The sequence below is a fragment of the Castanea sativa genome, chromosome 9 (genome assembly GCF_040712315.1).
Source record: "Castanea sativa cultivar Marrone di Chiusa Pesio chromosome 9, ASM4071231v1".
NCBI classification, from domain to species: Eukaryota; Viridiplantae; Streptophyta; class Magnoliopsida; order Fagales; family Fagaceae; genus Castanea; species Castanea sativa.
The window spans coordinates 43,509,306-43,519,818 of record NC_134021.1 but is presented as its reverse complement, the minus strand read 5'-3'; positions in this window follow the sequence as shown (position 1 = coordinate 43,519,818).

Genomic DNA, 10,513 nt, shown 5'->3' with positions numbered 1-10,513 from the left:
ACTGGACGTTCTGGACCGTTTTGATGTATGTCTTTCGGGCTTTCTTGGAAGATCTGGCCCTCGTGGTGCCTCCTACAATCATCCTTATGTCTCCTACAGGTTGCCTGGGGCGATTATTATCTCGCTGAGGGGCTTGATTTTGTGGCGGGTCCGCCCTTTCTTTGTTGACGAACCTCTGTAACCTCCCTCGCCTAATGAGAGCTTCTGTTTGCTGTTTCAGGTCGTAGCAATCGGCGGTGTCATGGCCGTGGTCTTGGTGAAATCGGCAGTATTTATCCCTTGGTCTCCTGTTGGGATCTCCCTTCAGTTTTCCAGGAAAGGCCAAAGTTTCCTCGTCTTTAATCTGCATCAACACCTGGTCGATGGGCGCATTCAGGGGAGTGAAGCTCGTGTACCTTCTTGTAGGCGGCTTGGGCCGTCGATCATCTCGTCCCTCTCTGGTTCTCCCCCTTTTTCGTCCATTGTCGGGTTTCGTATCTTCCTGTCTCTCCCTTTTTCTGGGTTTATGGTCGTCTCTGGCCAGCAAGGCATCCTCCGCGTTCATATACTTCGTCGCCCTGTAGTATACATCGGACATAGTCTTCGGGTCATTCTTGCATAGAGAGAACAAGAACTTACCCTCTTGTAGCCCGTTCGTGAATGCTGCCACAAGTATCTTGTCATCCGCATCGTCTATTGAGAGGGATTCCTTGTTAAAGCGGGCTATATAGGACCTTAACGTCTCGTCTTCTTGCTGCTTAATGCCCAGTATACACGCAATAGACCTCTTGTGCCGATGACTTCCAATAAAGTGTGACACGAACTGTGCGCCCAGTTCCTTAAAGGTGCCGATAGAATTAGGCGTCAGCCTGGTGTACCAATCCCTCGCAGGCCCCTTCAAGGTGGTAAGAAAAGCCCTGCACATGATTTCGTCCGGTACACCCTGAAGATGCATTAGGGTTCTAAAAGACTCCAGGTGGTCCAACGGGTCTTTGGATCCGTCATAGTTTTCCACATGGGGCATGCGAAACTTTGGAGGAACGGGGCATGAATTTACCAACGCTGTGAAAGGTGAATCCGTTCTATGGACTAGGTCGTCCAGGTTGCTGGACACCCGTCCTCTAAGGGCGTTCATCATCACATCCATGCGTTCCCTCATCTCCTGCATCTCGGCCGCGATATGAGGTGGTAGGGAGTCCGAGGCAGATGGCGGGTTTGTCTCCGGCCGCTCCAGCCTTGTTGGTGCGGTGCTACCTTCAGGCCTGACGGCATTCCTCCCTTCCGGGCTTGCTACTTCCTGGTCCTCCCCTGGTGCACTTTGGTGCGCGGTCACCTGCCATAGTTGTTCTTCTAAGTCGTGATTCTGTTTAGTAAGGCGCTCGACGGCAGCAGCCAGCGTCTGAACTTGCCTTTCTAGCACTGTAGCATGCGGTTCGTCGCCTTGGTTGTTAACTGTTGCCATCGATCGAGTGAGTACCATACAACTCTTTGTCTCAGGAACAGAGCAAGGCTGAATGTCTAACATATGCCCATGTGTTGTCAAAACCATTGGGCATTGTCTCCCACTCCTCTGGACGACATACCCAATTCGTTCCTTCTACAAAGAAGTATATGCCCTTCCACTTCCTATTGGAGTCAGGCATATCGGACACTAACTTCAACTCCTTATCCCTTACTGCAAAATGATACACTCCTTTTGACGAGGAAATGTGCTGAGGACGATAACACCAAAAGAACTCGTCCAAGGTCAGCTGACGGTTCCCACCACTTAGACGACCCCACAAGATCTCGGCACCAATGAAGGTTCGCCAAGCATTGGGGGCAATCTGGCTGACGGATATCCCAAGGAAGTTAGCCAGCTGACGGTGTAATGCCGTCAGCGGCAGCCTTAGCCCAGCCGCGAACATGGCATCATACATGCCGACATCCGCGGTTCGTCCGGAGTAGCACTTCTCACCTTCCTCAGGAAGACGAATGGGAATATCGTCTGGTATTTGATAACGGGACCGCAAACTTTTAAAAACGTTCTCCGTCATCGTTGGGAGAAAATTGTTGACGGACCACTCTGAGGGTAAGACGAAAGGACGGTCATCACCAGAGGATCCCGAGGTGCTCTCTAAGGCTTCCTCATCGTCGTCACTCTCTCCCCCGTCACTGATACTTGCATTTTCGTGAATCCCCTGGTCTTCATCGTCTACATCACCGCTCACCCCACTTCCTCTAGAACTCTCTACTTCACCATCAGAATGAGTTGACGATTCTCTTTCTGACGACCAGGATAGGCCCTCTGCGGGCTCACGACCTGACGGGAAGACTTCGTCGTAACCCGCTCCGTCGCGGATCGACGACTGGTCACTCGGCGTCTCCCTAGACATCTGACTACCTACAAACGACGGGTTTCTTTCTAAGATCCTAGGTAGACGACTTCACTAAAGGGCGACACTGTAAAAAGTAAAAAGTAAAGTAGCGAAAACTTACGTATAGGAGGACGGTCTCAGGAAGCTGACGGCTGCGCGATTGACGATGTGATAAAGCTGGCAGTGACGGATTCGTTCTCTCAAGATGAACAAGGCGAAAAAAGTGGGAAAAAGGTAAATAGTGAGATATATATAGGAGAGAGGAGGCGCGAAAGACGAAGCGACACACTCGTCCAGACGCGGAGCCAATCAGTCTATGACATGTGTCCCACCATTTAATGAACATGGCACAAATCACCATGAAAACACCATTTCCCCGGTAACACCAACTCCATGACCCGTCGCCCATAGCTGACGAGATAATGGAGTGGGGGGCAGCTGATAGTGACGTTATTTTAAGTGACGGCACATTAAGAAGCTGACGGGAATACCCAACCCATCAGCTAATCTCATTAGGATGCCGCCTTTTCTGGCATTCAGGGCTATATCCCTTACGTAGCGACAATAAGCTGACGGATCACGTGGACGAGACATGGCTGACGACCTTGGCTGTAAGGCCCTTGGCTGACGTCCTTTTCTGACGGATCACGTTGATGTACATAAGCTGACGACAGTGTAGGAGGTACACGTGGGCTGACGACCTTGGCAGACGAAAGCTGAAGGAGTAATCCAACTTTCATTTTTAGCCTATCTTGACTTCTGCTTATGTGAATATAAGGAAAGTTCTTGCGTCTCACGTTCGACTTTAGTCAAGAAGATTCCTATAAGGAAAGGGCTCAATACAATAGGCAAAGATCCGCGAATTGCTCTTCTAAAAGGAAAGTACTTCCTCGCCAAGGCGTTTATTTCGGCTCTACACCACTATATAAACCCCAAAAACCCTCATGACAAAAGGTACGCATTATTACCTCAACTCTGGCACTCTAGGGTTGTTTCAAAGACTCTAACTTGATCGTCGGAGGGTCTTTGGCCGGCACCACACCGGTGCTCTCTGTCGATCACCTACTTTCTCTTCGCAGGTGTTGCTTTAATCGGAGGGGTACTCGCAGCTCACTGGTGATTTCTTCGGCATCATCAGTGTGTGTTAAAATACTTAGTATTCTAAAAAAAAAAAAATTATATATAATTATCTTTTTCAAGGCAAGGGAATCATTTGAACCGGAAGAGTACATGTAGCGCTGCCACTAGAGGAAAGATTAATGTATGACCAATGAGAGGAGGTAGTATATGTTGTTTCCGTTGCATGTGTACTCCCCCTCACGGGGGTGGACCCCACACTTTGCATGTATTTTCTCCAATGAGAGAGGGAGCAACTAGAGCAAAGTATAGGGGACCGGGATGCAATATTTTATTCTTTTTGTTTAATATCTGAACTTCCCCCTTATAACAACTATGGATGTCAAATTACAAACGTCTCCTCTTCATATTTTTATTATTACGTGAAAGCTAAAACTGATGACATGTTAGGGAATCGTTATAAATTTGTCGTAATTTTATATTCTTTTTGGGAAAATAAAAGGATGCATCATCTTAACAAAAACTAATCAGTGGATGTATTGACATGGCATGGGGAAGTGTTCATCTCAAGGAAGTCAATATCGTACCGGAGGTTGTACCGGTTTGGCCAGCGGTACGATATATTTCGGATACCGGTCAATACTGGTATATTGTTTCGGGTTTACTGTTATTTTATATATTATATACACACACACACACACACACACATACACACACACAATCTCTAGAACTATATTTACAAGATTATCCATTATTCTTCTGCCCAAAAAGCATAATAATTTCGGTGTACCGTTTCAGAATTACCGCTAATTATATATATAATTAGTTAAAATATTTAAAATAATAAATTTACATCTTAGATATTTTTATTTTTAGAATACATATGTCACCTATCCAATCAATCAATAATAATAATGGTAATCTATGATTTCAAAACTTAAAAAACCAATAATATATCTATATATATATGAAAATATGGAACCTTTATTACAATAGGTGAATATAAGTACATTGATGTGAGAACGGAACAGTAGGAACCATTTACGAGGACTTGAGTCACTTGAGTGAAGGCTTGCCTCATGGCCATCTGTCCAAAGCTTTAACCCATGTGTCTTTTCACTCATGTGGAGGTAAAGAGTGAAGATAAGGACAAGGTCCTCTCACTTCCCATCTCAATTTAAATGTCCATTAGAAATTCACGTGGGGTAAAAACCAAAAGGTGAAATGGAAAAAAGAGAAGAGGCTTGGCAGATGCAGTGGTGAGAGCGAGACCAAGAAGAAGAAGAAGCAAAAGTAGCAGCAATGGTGTTTTACAGCAACAACGTCTGCTAAATTTGGTTTTACGAAATTCTCTTCTTCTTACTCTACTTCTTTTCAACCCTCTTATTTCTCAAAGATTTGCAAAAAAATCAAAACTTTTGTTTCGCTCTGATATCCGGTTATCGGCCGAAATCTGGTATATATCCTGGTATGACTGAAACGGGTCTGGTATGGCCGATATTCAAACCGGTACGAAACATCAGTATTTCTGTACCGATTTATGTTTCGGTATGATAAATTCCGGCCGTACCGGCCAGTACGGTACGAAATCAACTCCCCTGGTTGATCTGAATATAAAGATCAAGAATGATTGATACTAAGAAAATCTTTTGTTTTCATTCATACAGTTATATAATTTTAAGTTTTTTAGGATGATTCCATTAAAGGAGACTGCCCCATGCATGCCTACTTTATTAAAAAAAAGGGTAAATTTCACCGACCACCCTTGAGGTTTGGGTTAATACCAACTAGGTCCAAGATATTCCAAAATTGACCAATTTGGTCTGTAAAGACTATATTGTCCCGAAAGGTCACTAACACCGTCTGTGCACCGTTATTAAATAGTTTTTTTTTTTTCCCTTTTCTTCATCACACCCACGCCGAGCTCTCCCTTCTCTCTGTCTTTCCGATCTGGAGCTTTCTCCAGAAACCAAAAACCAACCATGGCTAATCAACCATGAAAATCACTCTCTTCCCTCACTGAAAATCACTCTCTTCCCTCTTCGATCTCACCGAACTAAACGGAGTAGAGCCTTCATGCTCCTCCACAATGAATCTCAGCCAACACCACCACAAAACCACAAACTCCAAACCCACTCACTGAAAATCACTCTCTTCCCTATCTGATTCTCATTCCCTCAAAACCCCAAACCCACTCTTCGATCTATAAGCCAGAGGGCCCTAGACGACGTGTGGATTTTGGTGTGGATCAGCGTTGGAGTCTTTCCCTTCTCTCTCTCTTGTGGTCTTTGCGGCAAAGTCGTGGTGTGGGTAAGTGGTGATTCGTTTGTTTTGGCGTGGATCAACATTGAAGGGTTTGGGTGGGTTTTCTCTCTCGTGGTGTTTGTGGCGGTGCCGTGGTGTGAGTTAGGGATGGTTAGGTTTCGATTGGCGGTGGTGGGTTTTCTATGGGGGTGGTTGGTGGTGGCCGGCGATTGCGAGATCATAGTTTGGTGGAGCTCACTGCCATGGGTATGAGTTTAATTTTTTAATTTTGATTTGGGTTTGCTTGGGTTTGGGTAGGAATCATATGATGTTGGATAGTTGGAATTGTTTGGGTTTGAGGAAGATGAGTGGGTAGTGATAGGTGGTGCCGTGGCAGACGGCAGTTGCTGGGCCACATGATGGTCTTTGTTGTGGGTCTGAGTTTTGTTTTGAAATATTTTTGATTTGGGTATGTTTGAGGTTTGATGTTGGATGGTTGATTGGTTGATTTTTGGTCACAGTTCTTGATTCTTGATTGCATGTTCTGTGGTTTGGGTTTAAATTTGTTCTGTTTTCCTCCTCATTCAAAGAAAGTGAATTCTGATTGTTGGTTTCATTCAAGCATTTTGTTGTTGTTTGTTTACTGAGAGAGAGAGAGAGAGAGAGAGAGAGAGAGAGAGAGAGAGAGAGAGAGATGGTGTAGTTAGTGAGTTAGAGAAAGGGATAAGATGTTAGTTAAAGGGGTTAGGAATTAGAATGCCTTCAGGGACAAAATTGTCTTTTTAGGATGAAATTGGTAGGTTTTAAAATGTTATGGACTTAATTGGATATTATCACAAACCTCAGGGGTGGTTTGTGGAATTTACCAAAAAAAAAGAAAAAGAAAAAAGAGAGAGAGAGAGAGAGAATCGTTAACTTGACTGAAACTAGAAATGTGAGTGCCTCCGCGTCAAATCGTTCTCATCTTCTCAATTTTTTGCCCCTTTTAATTTTTCTTTCAATTTTAATTGAATGAACTTTTGTCTATCTCTACTGGAGTTCAAGATTTGCCAAAGTATTTCTAATGGCTTCCATAAGTACTCAAAAAGTCTTGTCTTTATCATCATTTTCTTCTTCAATACCACAATGGAAATATGAAGTCTATCTTAGTTTTAGAGGCAAGGATATACACCCACAATAGTTTTGCGTACTATCTATATGTTGCTTTGGAACAAAATGCATTGAGACCTTTAGAGGTGAGGAAAAACTTGAGACATGGAAATCTGTTGTCCCAGAACTCTTGAAAGCAATAGAAGAGTCAAGGTTTGCGATTGTCAATCTCTCAAGAAACTATGCATCTTCTATAAGGTGCTTAGATTAACTTGTAAAAATCATTAGATGCATGAAATAGAAGAAAATGAAAAGTTTACCTATTTTTTATGATGTGGATCCATCTGATGTATGAGCACAAATTGGTTTGCTTTTGCCCAAGCCTTTGCTAAACACAATGAATGTTTTAAGGACTGCATAGAGAAGGTGCAAAAATGGAGATCATTTTTTTTTTTTCACATCTTTTAAGTTTTATTGGATTTTCTGTATAGGTAGGTGATTTTAGCCTTTGAAGTTTAAGGAAGGAAACAAAGGTTGTGTTAATTTCGTATTCATATTATCTAAGTCTTAATTTATTTGTTGCAAATACTAATATGGGAGCAAGGTTTAAAAAAGTAGCTAGATCCTTGAAAGATACGTTAATAGATAGGTTCAAGGTTTTGAAGTCAAATTAAGGTTCAATTATAATAATGTTCTAATTGATTTAATATTAAATAAATAAATAAATAAATTGTAAAGTTGGTAACCTTTATTAACAAAGTACCCACTAAAATTTAAATATTTTTAATGTGACAGCTTACGTGGCCCACATGTGAAAGGGTAGTACTAGATTAAATGAATAAATTCATTATCTCTTAACCACTTAAGCTTTTAATATAGTTTAAATTTTTAAGATAATAAGTAAATTAATACTTTAAAAACATGAAAAGCTCGCAAAGAGAGTAATGAAAAAGAAGAAAATAGCACAGAGAGTTTCAATTTTAAGGTTCAGCACAACATAAGCAGTGGTAGAGGATTCGTTCCTGAGCGAGTACTTAGCAAATCACTAGTGAACTTACAGAAAACCCCTATATGCCTAGCGCATGGGTCATGATGCAAATCCGTTAGCAAAGTCATAAATTTTTAATAACACAATTGAAATCCACTGAATTTAAAGATTATTTTTTGATGAGGATGATTTTATGTTGGGCTCTTGACAAATCTAAAGGCGACGGGTGTGGAAAGGTCGTCAGCTTCATTACTTAACTACCTACCTCACGGCGTCAATTGTGGCACGGTAAGCCAAAGGTGATGAGGTGACGACCTTAAATCTGACGACCTCGAGCTGATGACCTCGGCTTGACGACCTTGTGCTATAGATAATAAGCTGACGATCTTACGGAATAAACGAGGCTGAAGGCTGACGCGAATAAGCTGAAGAGGTTGAACAAAATCTCCGTCCATGACCTTGCTTGACCTCCACACATATGTGCATAAGGAGAATTCTTGCGCTACACGCTTAGCCCTAATTGAGAAGATTCCTATAAGGAAAAGAACTCTAAGAGATACACAAGATCTACGAGTTACTCTCCTAGAAGGAAAGGGCTTCTTTACCAAAGCATGAATTTCGGCTCTACACTACTATAAATACCCCAAAGCCCTCATGAACCAAGGTACGCATAATTCACCTCAGCTCTAGCACTTTAGAGTTGCGAGTAAGAGATTTTCTCTAACTTGACCGTCGGAGGGTATTTGGCCGGTACCACACCGGTACTCCTCTTAAGGTCTTTAGTTTTTGTGTTGTGTAGGTATTTCATCGAGAGCACGTGAGGACCGTGTGGCTTACTAACTATTTTCGGCATCATCATTTTCAAAAATTTTTAAAGATTAGTCAGGCTGTTTAGAGAGAAATCCATTGCATATATGTTGATGAAGATGAACTTTGTTCCCAGCTGTCATTTTTTTTAAAATTTTATTTATTTATTTATTCATTTTTTATGGAACTGTGATTTTAGTCTCTCATAATTATTTTCCTTTTCATTTTAAGTAAGTAAATAATTTTTGGCCTCTTTCCCAAATTTTTTTTTTGACCAACTTGGTTTAAACAAGAGTAAATTGCAAATTACATCCCTAAAATTTGGGAGTGTTTGAATTTTATACCCTAAAGTTTCAGAATTTGGATTTTACCCCCTAAAGTTTAAGAGTGCTTAAATTTTACACTTTGACGTTTCAGAATTTGGATTTTACTCCCTGAAGTTTAAGAGTGCTTGAATTTTACACTTTGACTTTTCAAATTTTGGAATCTACCCCCCTAAACTTTAGGGGTATTTGGATTTTACTCCCCAAAGTTTTAGAATTTAGGGGTGTTAAATCCAAACACTTCTAAACTTTAGAGGGTAAAATCCAAATTTTAAAATGCTGGAGTGTAAAATCTAGACACTCCAAATTTCAGGGGATAAAATCCAAATTCTGAAACTTCAAGGTGGAAAATCTAAACACCGCAAATTTTAGGAGGTGTAATTTGCAATTTACCCTTTAAACAATAAGTCATGACCTCACTGCCAACCGAGGATGAGCGTGCTTCTATCTTATGCCCATGCTTGCATAATATACGCTGAATCTGGCATTGAAATGAATAAACAAATTGGAGTATTTAAAGCAAAAATGAGCAAAGCAGAAGATGTGAATGGCCATTCCTTTATATAATAGGAACTGAATCTGGTGTTCTTTCAAGAGGTTCTTGAACTTTACATTACTTCTCTACTGCTCTCTCTTTTCCATAAGAGTGCTTGAATTTTACACTTTGACTTTTCAAAATTTGGAATCTACCCCCCTAAACTTTAGGGGTATTTGGATTTTACTCCTCAAAGTTTTAGAATTTAGGGGTGTTAAATCCAAACACTTCTAAACTTTAGAGGGTAAAATCAAAATTTTAAAATGCCGGAGTGTAAAATCTAGACACTCCAAATTTCAGGGGATAAAATCCAAATTCTGAAACTTCAAGGTAGAAAATCTAAACACCGCAAATTTTAGGGGGTGTAATTTGCAATTTACCCTTTAAACAATAAGTCATGACCTCACTGCCAACTGAGGATGAGCGTGCTTCTATCTTATGCCCATGCTTGCATAATATACGCTGAATCTGGCATTGAAATGAATAAACAAATTGGAGTATTTAAAGCAAAAATGAGCAAAGCAGAAGATGTGAATGGCCATTCCTTTATATAATAGGAACTGAATCTGGTGTTCTTTCAAGAGGTTCTTGAACTTTACATTACTTCTCTACTGCTCTCTCTTTTCCATAAGAGTGCTTGAATTTTACACTTTGACTTTTCAAAATTTGGAATCTACCCCCTAAACTTTAGGGGTATTTGGATTTTACTCTCCAAAGTTTTAGAATTTAGGGGTGTTAAATCCAAACACTTCTAAACTTTAGAGGGTAAAATCAAAATTTTAAAATGCCGGAGTGTAAAATCTAGACACTCCAAATTTCAGGGGATAAAATCCAAATTCTGAAACTTCAAGGTGGAAAATCTAAACACCGCAAATTTTAGGGGGTGTAATTTGCAATTTACCCTTTAAACAATAAGTCATGACCTCACTGCCAACCGAGGATGAGCGTGCTTCTATCTTATGCCCATGCTTGCATAATATACGCTGAATCTGGCATTGAAATGAATAAACAAATTGGAGTATTTAAAGCAAAAATGACCAAAGCAGAGGATGTGAATGGCCATTCCTTTATATAATAGGAACTGAATCTGGTGTTCTTTCAAGAGGTTCTTGAA